The sequence below is a fragment of the Mytilus californianus genome, unplaced genomic scaffold (genome assembly GCF_021869535.1).
Source record: "Mytilus californianus isolate M0D057914Y unplaced genomic scaffold, xbMytCali1.0.p SCAF_9, whole genome shotgun sequence".
Lineage (NCBI taxonomy): Eukaryota > Metazoa > Mollusca > Bivalvia > Mytilida > Mytilidae > Mytilus > Mytilus californianus.
Window position 1 is genome coordinate 86,705,280 of NW_026262745.1, and position 13,980 is coordinate 86,719,259.

The 13,980-nt window shown below is 30.4% G+C and overlaps 1 long non-coding RNA gene across 1 annotated transcript; it reads right to left on the bottom strand.

The window, feature by feature from the left end:
• Window positions 1–3,616: 3,616 nt before the first annotated feature.
• On the bottom strand, window positions 3,617–12,186 carry LOC127715215 (uncharacterized). The gene is made up of 3 exons (XR_007988235.1): window positions 11,909–12,186; window positions 7,936–8,008; window positions 3,617–6,737 (listed from the first exon to the last, which is right to left on the bottom strand). It is a non-coding gene; the product is annotated as an uncharacterized LOC127715215 (long non-coding RNA).
• Window positions 12,187–13,980: the final 1,794 nt, after the last annotated feature.

Genomic DNA, 13,980 nt, shown 5'->3' on the forward strand with positions numbered 1-13,980 from the left:
GTTGTTTATCTACATCCATGAAACCAAACTGTGACACATTGCTGTTAATTCGTGTCAGATAGCAGTCTGCAGGAATATAATTAGTCCAATAATATAAGTCCTCGTAGGTTCATATCGTTTGCTTTCAACGTTTTCATCGGGCATTCTTTAAACCTTTAAACTTTCAATGGTGAACCACAAAGTATAATTGAAATCCCCAATTCGTAAGTTCTTGTATGATCCCTTTTCTAGTAGCAAATTTACAACGATTTTTTTGGGGGGGGGGAACAGTCTTAAGTTTACTTTTGTAATTTATTATTATAGGTTAGCGACGAAAATGAAAAAAAGACGTTTTACCTTTTCTCATGGTGGAGGTATATCCCTTTTCAGAAACACCTTTCTAACTATTTCCCCTTTTTTAGATAACTGATTTTAATGACTAAGTGAGCGAGGCAATTATTAATTATTTCTTTATACTAATTATAAGTGGGCGACCATATAATATTAATAAAAATGGGTAGGATGATTATAGAAATAAATATTCATTCATATGATGAAGACATAATCTTTCAATCAGTTTAATTGAAGTCTGGAGCTGGCATGTCAGTTAACTGCTAGTAGTCTGTTGTTATTTATGTATTATTGTCATTTTGTTTATTTTCTTTGGTTACATCTTCTGACATCAGACTCGGACTTCTCTTGAACTGAATTTGAATGTGCGTATTGTTATGCGTTTACTTTTCTACATTGGCTAGAGGTATAGGGGGAGGGTTGAGATCTCATAAACATGTTTAACCCCGCCGCATTTTTGCGCCTGTCCCAAGTCAGGAGCCTCTAGCCTTTGTTAGTCTTGTATTATTTTTAATTTTAGTTTCTTGTGTACAATTTAGAGTTTAGTATGGCGTTCATTATCACTGAACTAGTATATATATTTGTTTAGGGGCCAGCTGAAGGACGTCTCCGGGTGCGGGAATTTCTCGCTGCATTGAAGACCTATTGGTGACCTTCTGCTGTTGTCTGTTTTATGGTCGGGTTGTTGTCTCTTTGACACATTCCGCATTTCCATTCTCAATTTTATTCTGTCCTGATAGTTATAGGAATCATATAATAATTTGATGTGCTTCCCTCGGTTTAAGTTTGTAACACAGATTTGTTTTCTCTAACTCGATTTATGACATTTGAACAGCGGTATATTACTGTTGCCGTTATTTACCTTAGACAGGTATAAAAAAGTAGCAGTCCAATGAAAATACAGATTAATGCTGCAATAGAATCGATTTTGTGATTGTAAAACACATCAGACATACCTGGCTTAGAATGTGGTACGATTAAAAGTGAAATAACTAAAATACCGAACTCCGAGGAAAATTCAAAAAGGGAAAGTCCCCAATAAAATGGCAAAATGAAACTCTCAAACACATCAAACGAATGGATTACAACTGTCATATTCCTGACTTGGTACAGTCATTTTCTTATGTCGAAAATGATGGATTAAACCTGGTTTTATAGCTAGCTAAACCTCTCGCTTGTATGACAGTCGCATAAAATTCCATTATATTGACAACGATGTGTAAACAAAACAAACAGACATAATAGGTAAAAATATAAAAAAAAAATGTGGCACGTTAGTCAACATTGTGTTATAATCTTAATCACTTAATGATTGTTTGGGGTCATGCATCGCTCTATTGATCATTTGTATATAATTCATTAGGAGACGATGTAAAATACTTAATTAATAGTATTCTCCCTTTTGTTTACATCCTTCTTTCGCATATTTCCAAAATGGAAGTGCACATGCACCGATGAAAATTCCAACAATATAGTATTACTTTATAAAGTTATGAAATTGCAGTTTTGAATTATTCAACTCTTTCTTAATGTATTTAGATAAAATTGATTATTCATATAATAAAAATGTATTGTAATTGCTAATTGCGAAAAGGAGCGTGACTTACGAAATCATTGCGCGAAAATTCAAACCCCCAACTACATTAACATTACCAATCGCCCATAGTAGAAGTAGAATAACAGTTGATTTTTTTTTGTTAAGTGTACAAATACAGCAAATTTATATGACTACAAATATTATCTGAAAAAAAGTTTGTTGATTGCAGCATAAAATAATAGTTTTATCAGTATCGTAGACAGCACATGTTTCATGTTTTAAAAAATATTGAACTTATAGAATTGTTTTTATTAGATTAAAAACTGAAAGACAATTTGATAGTAAACCAAAAGAAATTACATACACAACAACATGATGTTTACTGTCAATGGTTAAGATTAAGAAAGGAAATTGTATATTGCTTTCTAAACTAGTGACTGTCACAATTTCTAATAAAGATTTAAAAAAATGTGTAAACTAATATTTGGTAATTTAGAGCTCTTATAAGACAAAATTTTGTCTCTCTTTTTGCTAGGACTTTATCTTTCATATTAACCTAAATATACAATTTTCCATAACATTAACGGTGCCATCTTTACTGCACCAGATGCACATTTCATTGTGTGCATTTTGATTTTCTACTTACAAGTTATAGATTCAAAATAATAAGCAAAATCTCACACTCAAACATCGTCATTCATTTAAGTAAAATAGTTTCAGTCATCTGAATTTTTAGGCGATCTAATATTGATGATCATTTTTACTGATGAAATATTTTAACCATTAATTATAGTCTCTTTTTTTAAGATGAAATGCCTTAATTATCAAGTTTAGGAAGACGACGAACGGCAATAACCGACAGGTGATAAAGAAAGGTGAAGTAAAGGCAACAAAAGTATACCGGTGTTCAAAAGTCATAAATCGATTGAGAGAAAACAAATCCGGGTTACAAACTAAAACCGAGGGAAACACATCAACTATAAGAGGAAAACAAAGGAACAACATGAACACTCAAGTGCAACAAAAACAAACGCCAACATACATAGAAACGAACTATTTGATAACAACTGCCATGTTCCTGACTTGGTACGGGGCATTTCAAGAAAAAATGGTAGGTTGAACCGGGTTGAAGGGCTAGCCAAACCTCCTTCTTTATGACAATGTTAAACAATTTCGCTAAAATGACAACACTACGTGACAGAAATACAGCACAAGCACACGCAAGAACATTCATCACAGAGAAACGCACAAACAAACAATGTAATAGTCGACACAACATGCAAACCGCAGATCAACAACGAACATATTCCATCAAAAACAAACACCACAAGATATCAAAAACAGTGACGCGCTTACGTAATTAACATGCTATCTAGATCTTTATTCAATTATTTTCACAATACTCGTCTAAACAATTTTCATGACAATGATGTTATGGAAAGGCAATTTTATAATTGTTTGGACTACAAACTATAAGACATAACAGATTATCCAACGAAAACCATAACAGAAACATCAAAAATAAATACATGAATGTTGAATGTACAAAATACACGTCGTATAACAATGCAAATCCACACTCAGTATAAGTGAGAAAGACGAAATAATGGTCAACAGCACAACTTTAATGTCGAGACTGTAGTTTGGAGTGTAGTAACACCAATATGGACTCAACATTAAATTCGATTCATAAGAATAATTAGTGTTTCTGTTTGATACGCAATAAACAAAACACGCACAAACATCAAGGTCGTCATAAAATCGGTTTAATACGTGAATTTGCAATACAAATTGAACATTCAGTATATATATTCATGCAAAATCTACTACAGGGGCATACAGTTTGAGGCAAATAAAGACCATTTTCTTTTCTATCATCAATAAGTATATATGACACTAACTCGTAAAGCGTTTTGATGTACGAGAGGAAAAGTGGCACGACGATGTTGCATTAAGAATACGCTGCATCGTCATTTAGTGCCAAAAAAAGGAAAACAGAATCTTCAGCGTAAAATATATGCTTTTTAATGGAACCGACTTCGTACCACTTCGAGAATGTTATATCGAAATTGCAAGAAAAAATCAACAGTATATTTTTTTCTAAATGCTTTTGTATTAGCAAGAAAATCGTCTACGGCTATTTATTACAAATACAAAATTTTATTGTATGATTTAAAAACAAAATTATCGAATTAAACGTACATTTGATGAACTGGCTGAAGGCCTATAAATTAGGGAACACAAAACCGGAAAAAAATATATCGTTCCGTTAGAAAGTTGTGTTATTTTTTTTCTCGGAGAGTACTGAGAACAGAAATTTCCCGTGTTTAAATGAAACAAGTTAGGCACGTTCAAAATATCTCGAAAAGTGAGTCATGATGGTATATTTTGCTTTCTCTAATTCTTATACGAAACATCCTTTTCCTGACCTGTTGATTATATTTATTCAATCAACGTGTGGTTTGTTTGATCTTAGTTCTTTATTGGTCATAATTTGATTATGACGTCAAATTTTCTTGCTATCCTCTGAATTTCCTATTGTGACGTCATGAAAATAGCGACCATGCCTGATGACGCAACATCGAAAGAACACATCTTTTTTTGTAGATCATTCAAAAGGTAGGATTTAATTTGTCTGCATACCGTTTAAAAATCATTAGAGAAACAGATTCCACAACCAAATCTTGCGCAATACGATATTTATCCACTCTCGACAGTTAAATTTAAATATTTAAAACGCTCGGCTAGCCTCGCGTTTGAATTTGAAAATTTGACTGTCTTGAGTGGATAAATGTCGTATCACCCTCGATATAGTGGTGGAATCTATATTTACATATTTTAATAGTTCATGTCAAAGTTTAAGGGGGAATAAAAAATAGACAACTGCTTTCATTGTGTAACTGAAATAAAAGTTAAGTAATTTGAAAAAAGGAAAATAACATTATCATTTTACATTTTTCCAAATTTCCTGCCTACACTTTTCATTTCCGAGAATATATCCTACTATCAATTTGTAATAATTGGCGTACATTATGTTTTGTGAAAATGTAAAACAGTATTTTATATTTAGTCCTATTCAATATTCGTTTAAATAAAAACAAGGATTACGTTGAGGACTATATATAAACAGAATTGGCCACGAAAGAAAGGCGAAAGATACATAACAACAGTACATCTAAGCACAACATGGAAAACTAAAGACTGAAGTACAAACAATCAGGTGCTGTTGAAGAGTTACCAGTTTCTTCTCCACATGTGGCACCTGTCGTGTTGCTCATTTAAGTACTACATCGGGGATAAGTCTGATTCGATAGGTCAAATTCAAGGAACAGAGGACGGATGTGGTTACGACAATGGAACATATCATTTGTCAACTGTAAAACAGTGATTTTACAGCAGTCAACCAACTCATGTCCGTAAAATTTGGACTGACCATTCATGTATCACTCAATCAAAACTTATAAAAAGCCTCGTATCACCAGAAGCTGCAATAAAACGCATGAAATTACTTAATTGGAAAATAAACACGTGAAATTTAAATTTGAAGAAATACAAATTTGAACGCTGCACAAATATACCTTTAAAACTTTTGTCAGATTCAAGGATCTACAATAAATATTGTTTATTTAAAATTTATTTAAAATGTTGAGATGAATGTTTTTGGTTTTTTTGTGTGTGTGTACATTAGAACCAATACATGTTCTAAGGTGGTCTTATAACCTGTTCTAGTTCTTTTTAGATTCGTGTGGTGTCTTCAGAAAAAAAGGTTTTAGACACCCCTCTCCTCATTTAATTTTTTTCCGTATAGTTCGGAACATCATTAGATAAGGAAATAAACAAATGAATGATCCACTATACTTACCTTTGCTTAATTTGCTGACAAATCTGAAGTATCTTTCAACCTGACATGAACAAAATGTGGTTTATTGGCGACAAATTAACCAGCTGTAGCACATTAAAGAATAATGCTTTTAGATTGTTTTAGATGAATTGGCAATAAATACAATTTCAATGAGTTTCATCTGATTTAAGTTAAGGAGATGTGGTATGATTGCCAATGAGTAAACTACCCAACGAAGTCCAAATGACGTAGATTTCAGCAAATATAGGTTACCGTACTACCTTGTATTTGGAAATTGTTTGTCACTTCGTCGATATTCTCTTTTTTTTTGTCGTGGTGTTATCAGTTTATCTCGAACAAAAAGTTTGAATGTCACTTTGGTATTTTCCGTCTCATTTAGTCATGTTTGTCATTTTCTCTGTATATTTAAACTAAAGCATAAAGAACATGAAGAACAAAAATAGAGATGGTAGAAATGTTGACACGGTTTGCAATGGGCATGTATGATAAAGCGATAACTTTTTGGTGCGGACATTTTGTACAGGTTACAATTAAAAGAATTAAAAGTAAATGTTCTTGACATCTTGATTTTGAATTGATTGATTGATTGCTTGGTGTTTTTAGCCACTTTAATCGCTATCGTAATTTTTCGTGGCGGTCAGTTTTTATTGGTGGAGGAAGCCGGAGTTCCAGGTGAGAACCACCGACCTTTGGTAGGAAAACTGACAACCCTAGTCAATCACGGTCGGAGTCGAGTTTACATGCCCCGTGAAGCATTCGAGTTCACATCCTCAGTGTTTACAGGATAGTGATACAGTATTTTGACTACTACTGTACACAGATATGCAAAGAACACACTTCTGTACACCAAAAATGAATAGTAAATTGACAACAGGTGTACACATCCAGAATCACACATGCAGCTGCACATATGATCATATGTCGTATTTAAATGATGTGCATAGTTTTGAGTCCAAATTAGAAAATAGAAATAGTGCAGCTCATACAGTAAACCATTGCATATATTTCCTGAAAAAAATAATAACTCTTTTAGCATTCAATAGTTACAAAAAACAATATACCAAAATAGAAGCAAAAAAGTATGAGGATAACAAACCATCACGATTTAATTCTGACAAATGCAACACATATACATGTAGTACTGATAAAAAATGTACATATTTATGTAAATTACTCATTATGTTAATCTACTGTAAACTTTGTAAATATAACTTTTGTATAATATATTCATGTTAATATTTTTCTCAACAGAAGCATTGCAATTTATGTATATTTTTTGTTTTGAGTAAAATGTATTTCTCAATTATTGTATTCACAAGCTGTGTGTGGTATACGTTTGTCACAGCTCAGTTTGTAAACAAAGTCACGTTGTTGACCCAAATAATGACCCGTAAGGCGAGGTCATTCTGTGTAAAAATTGTATGCATTGTTCACTTGAAAACAACACTGTGTAATATTTTTTTACATAATACCGTTACGTTATATATTAATGATACTGAATATCTAAATTATGTGATAAAATGTGAACACTATTTAATATGTTTTTATATAGGATCACTACGTATAGTAAAACATTGTGCACTATGTAGAAAATATATTTATTTCTATTCCGTTATATTTGGAATTTCCCTATTCTATATCTATCTTTAGACTTGTGGTACAAGTTTGGCTAGTATGTAAATCAGAAGTGGTCTGATGTTACTGTTGTTTTCTGCACGAATATTTCGAGGGCGGTAGTACGGGTGGGGTTTTATAGGCATATATAAGTCCTGATTACGTTTGATTATTATCGATGTGCTCCAGTAACTTTGATAGACGAAGTTAACGTTAAGCTCTGCATAATATATTACAGTTATGTTTGTATTGATATGTATTTAGAGGACATTGTGAATGTATATAGATGGAATTGTGGTATATTTTTGTAATTTGTAAAATGTTTACAAGATATTAAATGTTGTTTCGCTGAGAAAATAAGAAAGTTACTGCGAGCAAACAAACCTAAATTATGACTTGTCTCTTATTTAGCCATGTATTTAGTATAGAAATGTTTTAAATTCGGACGAATTCATGAGGGAGAATTTAAAGAGAATACATTGTTAGAAACACAACAAAACAGCCGTGAAACAGTAGCAGAAGGCACAAAATCGATAATTGATACTATAAATAGATGGGGGTTTCCCAATCATAAAGCTAAATTAATTCTTACCTATTAATAATAACAATCATGGCTGATCCAAAACTTCACATCTGTACAGTCAATTCTAAGGGACTACAGCAAACTGAAAAAAGAAAACGACTAATTGAATGGACAAAACAACAAAAATGTGATATCCTTCTAATACAAGAAACACATTTTACTGACAGCTTAGAAGAATCTTTAAAAAAAGAATTTGAAGGGGAATTGTTCTTCAGTAATGGTCAGAGCAATGCAAGAGGGGTATCCATATGGTTAAAAAGTAGGCTTAATTACAAATTTATTGACTATTATAAGGATAAAAACGGGAGACTTCTTCTGATAAATATAGAAATTGATGAAAGCATACTTACAATTGCAAACGTTTATGCACCAAATAACAATAAACTAAGAAACACTTTTTTTAAATCAGTTAAAACTTTTATAGACAGATATAGTCTTGGACAATTTATAATAGGAGGAGATTTTAACGATATCTTATCTAAAAAAGATACAAAAAATAAAAATAAAAGAACAAAATTTGATAAACCAGTATCCGGACTTAAAACTTTAATTAAATCTCTTAAATTAACAGATATATAGCGTGAAAAAAACCGAGATAAAACTCATTTCACCTGGTGTAAAGGAAATAAAACAGAAGCCACAAGAATTGACTACATCCTTGTTAGTACTGAAGTTAAAAAAAATTGCTCCTCTTGTGATATTAGAACAATTGTTATTCAATACACTGACCAGAATAGTGTATATTTAAAATTACAAATGTCAAGAAATAATAAAGGACGTGGCTACTGGAAATTAAATAGCAGTGTTTTAGACAATGAAATTTACCTTAAAATAATATACAATCTCATTAACAACTATAAAATTAAAGCAAATGATTCCAAAAATCTAGCTATTTTATGGGACAGTTTTAAAATAGAGGTTCGAGATTGTACAATTCAGTTCTGTAAATTGAAAGCCCTAAACAAAAAAGATTCAATCAATGTATTAGAAAATCAACTAATACAACTAAATAATGAAATTCATACAAATAACATCAGAGTTAATGAAACAAATACCTACCTGATTGAAAAAATAGAGAAAGTATAACAAGAATTAGGTAATCTGTACAATGAAAAAATAAAAGGCAATCAAATAGGATCAAGGGTAAAATGGATTGAAGAGGGAGAAAAAAATACCTCCTACTTCTTAGGTCTTGAAAAAGCCAGGCAGTGCAAAAAACCATTACTAGATTATATGATGTAAACAATAATAAAATTACTGATCAAGAAAAAATACTTGACCTTGAAGTTAACTATTATAAAGATTTGTATTCCTCATTAATCCAGATGTTGAAGATACCAAAAAGTACTTAAACGATATTAAAAAATGTCGAAAATTAAGTGATAGTGAAAGTAATTTATGTGAAGGAAAAATCACAGTGCAGGAATGTACAGATGCCATATTCAAAATGAAACTAAATAAAGCTCCAGGTTTAGATGGACTTAATGTTGAATTTTACAAAAAATTCTGGGAAAAAAATAAAAGAATTAATTGTATCTGTATTAAATTTTTGCCATGAAAAAGGAGAATTGTCAAATTCACAAAAAGTTTGGGCAATATCATTTATATATAAAAAAGAAGATCCACTTTCTTTAAATAATTATCGTCCAATAACTCTGTTAAATTATGATGTAAAATTGTTAGCGTATGCACTTGCTCAAAGATTAAAACTAGTATTACCAAAAATAATTCATACTGACCAAAAAGGTTACATAAAAAATAGATACATAGGCTTCACTATTAGGCAAATACAAGATATTATTGATTACTCAGAGAACTTTAAAGTAGATGGAGCTATACTTTTTTGTTGATTTTTCAAAGGCATTTGACTCCCTTGAATGGAACTTTATGTCAGAAACCTTGGAAAAATTTGGCTTCAAAAGTAGTTTTATAAGATGGATTCAAACAATGTACACAGACATAAAAGGCTGTATACTCAACAATGGTTGGGTGTCCAGCAGTTTTAATATTTTTCGCGGAATTCGACAAGGATGTACAATTTCTTCGTTAGCCTTCGTATTGGTAGTTGAAATTATGGCAATTAAACAAAGACAAAATAATAGCCTCAAGGGTTTACAGGTGAAATTAGATGGTAAAAACTGCTCACTGAAAATATGTCAACTCGCAGATGATACAACCCTATTTCTCAAATCACCAAAAGATGTTAGTTTAGCAATGAATATAATTGAAACTTTTGGAAGCTTCTCAGGATTACAGTTAAACAGAAATAAAACAGAGGGATTTTGGTTAGGAAAAGTCAAACATAGTAGAGACAAATTTGAAAACATAAATTTGAAAACAGATAACATTAAAAGTCTTGGCTTTTACTTTGGTTATAACAATCAAACCTGTCAAAAACTAACACTGATAAACAGCTAAAAAATGTGAAAAGATACTATCAAACTAGATGTAAAGAAACTTAACACTAATAGGTAAAATAATAGTAGTAAAATCATTAATTCTTTCAAATTTAACTTATATTGCATCAAACATGTACATACCAAAGGAAATTATACAAAAGTTTAAAGTCTATAATGGAATGGGAAAACAGATAGAGTTAAACGTGCAACCCTTTGTAAAGACTATTTGGAAGGTGGGTTAAAAATGATCGACATAGACTTGTATCTCAAAGCCCTTCAATTACGGTGGATTTTAAAACTTAAACAAAACTCTGGCGATAATTGGTCAATCATACCCCAAGTTTACCTAAACAAATTTGGTAAGAACCTTTTGATATTCCAAATGAACATTAAAAATGTTAATATGTTAGACAAAAAATCATTTAAATCCATCCCTGAGTTCTATCAGCAATTGATAAAAACTTAAATTAATGTAAAGGGTGGACAAACAAAGATTCCACAAACTTTTCTGGATATAAGAAAGCAGATGTTATGGGGCAATCATAATATACAAACAAAAGGAAAACACTTATTGTTTACTAAATGGATTGAACATACTATTCTGTATGTTAATGACATACTAGATGAAAGAGGTTATATATCAGAAAATAAAATATTACTTAAACTAAAAGATAAACGAGATTGGATAAGAGAATTATCCTTAATAAAGAAAGCTATTCCAAAACATTGGCAGAATATTTTAAAGCAAGAAAGCTCATTTAAAACAAAAGTACATATAAAGATACCAAAAATCTGCAGATACTACTCAATCATAATATCTATCCTGAAATGAGTAATAAAGAAATATATTCAATATTATTTGCCCCTCATAAACAAGAAAAACCTGTAGGATATCTTAAGTGGGAAAGAATTTTCAAAGAAAATCTTAACATAAAATTTAAAAGCACTCTTAATTTTATATTTAAATACCTAGATAACAACAAATTTAAAATGTTTAAATGGAAATTACTCCATTTCATCCTTCTATGCAATGAATTATTAGTTCAGTGGAAAGTATTAGAAAACAGTTCATGCAATTTCTGCAAAGAAATTGAAAACTATAAACATTTTTTCATAACATACCCTTATAATACTAAATACTGGCAAGAAATATATAAACTACTACTTTATCTTCAAATAAACAGACACATTCTAAGGATAGAAAATTTAATAACTGGCTATAACATATCAGATGTTAAATATTTTGATATAAACACCCTTATAACAGTTATATTTTTCTTTATATATAAAGCATATTTTATTTCAAATAAAAAAGAAACAAAGATAGATATCTTCAAAATTTTCAAAACGGAAATATACGACATTATAAAATTAAATGCGATAAGAAATATCGAAACCGGAAAAATGTTATTAAAGACATCGACGTATTGTAACTTGTAAGTGATATCTGTAAGTAATGAGTATGTTTGACAAATCAACACATGCTACTTCCAGTCTATAAATAATATACCACGAAGTGCCAAAAAAAAAATGCATCGTAAATAACCTATTGATTTGTATTTAACATAACTATATATACCTACCTATATATGTATTTCCATTAACATGATCAAGCATGTAAGTTTGAAAAATAAATCCTTCAAATTATAAAAGAATAAGTAAATTCCATATTACACAGGTATCCTGTGAGAAAGTAAACACACATAATAATCACGAAACGTAACGGTGAAGATCCGTTATTTTTCCGATTTGTAAGCAGACAAAAAAATCAATGAATCAATTTATATTGATGTTTATTTATATTATGTATTATGTTTAATTGTATAATACTAACATTTATATATATTTTATTATATATTCTCCCTGGATATACATGATATATAATAATTCTAAATACACAGGGAAACTTAGCCCAATGCTGTAAGCTAAGTAAATTGTTTAAAAAACAGCATTTAGTGCAATAAAGATGATTTAATTGTTAAAAAAAAAAAAAAAAAAAATATTTTGACTACTTACACCACTCGACCACCGAGGCTCCTTTTTAATCTTTGAATGAACAATTGTATATTATTTGACATGAAACGGCAATTTAAGATATATATCCTTAAAACGAATGACTTTTTCTAAATTTTTTTCGAATTTTTATAATAGAGTCTTTGGGATATATATATTAATTTCGGTCAATTATGTCTTTGACATTATGAACTAAATATACATTAATTTTCATCGTTCTGAATCTGACATGCACATGTAATAAAGGTGCTTTGTTATCAGTACAGTTGTTGTCGGCCTTTTTGTCACTAACTTTTTCATATATATTCTTAAGTTTTTTAATCCCTGACATAAACACATGTATGAACTTAAAATGAACTAATTTGTTTTATTTTTTGTATCCTGTTGTTTCAGATGAAGGTTGGGGAAATCAGCATCATTTCTGTATCCTGTTGTTTTTGAGAAGAGAAAATTATTTTCCGCATAGATCCTGTAGCTGAGTGCTTTATTGATATTAAAATTTGTAAGTGATCATACAAAACAAAGGTTATTGTTCTATTTTATGGACGAATAGGAAAACCCTATATTTAAGAAGCTCAAGCAATTTCATTCATTCACCTTTTTCAAACACATTAAAAGTCAAGTTACTGCCATATATAAAGATACCGCCAATGAAACAACTATCCAACGACACGACGAATTTAAAGAAGGAAACTGTCAGCATAGTACCATCTTCAAAAGTATACAGATGTTTATACATAATGCCGACCTCTAAATTGCTGAAAGTCGATCTGAAAAAGTTGATTATATATCAAGCAAAGATTATCAAAGACGTGCAATCAAAACACAATTTCTAAAAATAAAAATCACATGTGAACTTGAAAAATATAACAATTAACTAACTTACTTAAGATAGACACATACATAAGTGGTTGGATTTCTTTTAATATATCAAAGACTCCCCTTCTGATCTAGACAATTAGACAAACAACAAGTTCATAAACGAGCATACAATAAAACTATACTGGAAAATATCCAACAAAGATAATAAAGAATATGACGAGAATTATAGATTACAAAAGTAAAAATTTAACAATAACAATTAATAACGTACATTCCTGTTTGAATGGTTTTACATTAATTTAGTCATGTTGGGCCCTTTATAGCTTGCTGTTCGGTGTGAGCCAAGGCTCCGTGTTGAAGGCCGTACTTTGACCTATAATGGTTTACTTTTACAATTTGTGACTTGGATGGCGAGTTGTCTCATTGGTACTCATATACCACATCTTCTTATATCTATGTACTGAAGAATGATTTTAATTACTGTAAGCAAGCTATTTTTTTTAATACTTATGAATATACAATATAGAATTATTCCCGAGAAAAAGAGAAAACATACGTAGTTATGTGTTCTTGTTTAAAAGATTTAAAAAAAGGCCTAGTAATGTTTCACAAGATCATATTGTTTTAATTCATTATTGAACTTAATCATTTTTCGAAGAATAGTTTCTGAAAGTTAACAAAAGCAAATCAAAAGCAACCCTTTTCAACAAAGAAGAGAATGTATACATTTAAAAGCTTTTGTCGATTTGCTATGACATATGTGAAATCAAATAAATTATATTATTCAACCTGTTGTAACAACAGACACTTGGAAAAGGAC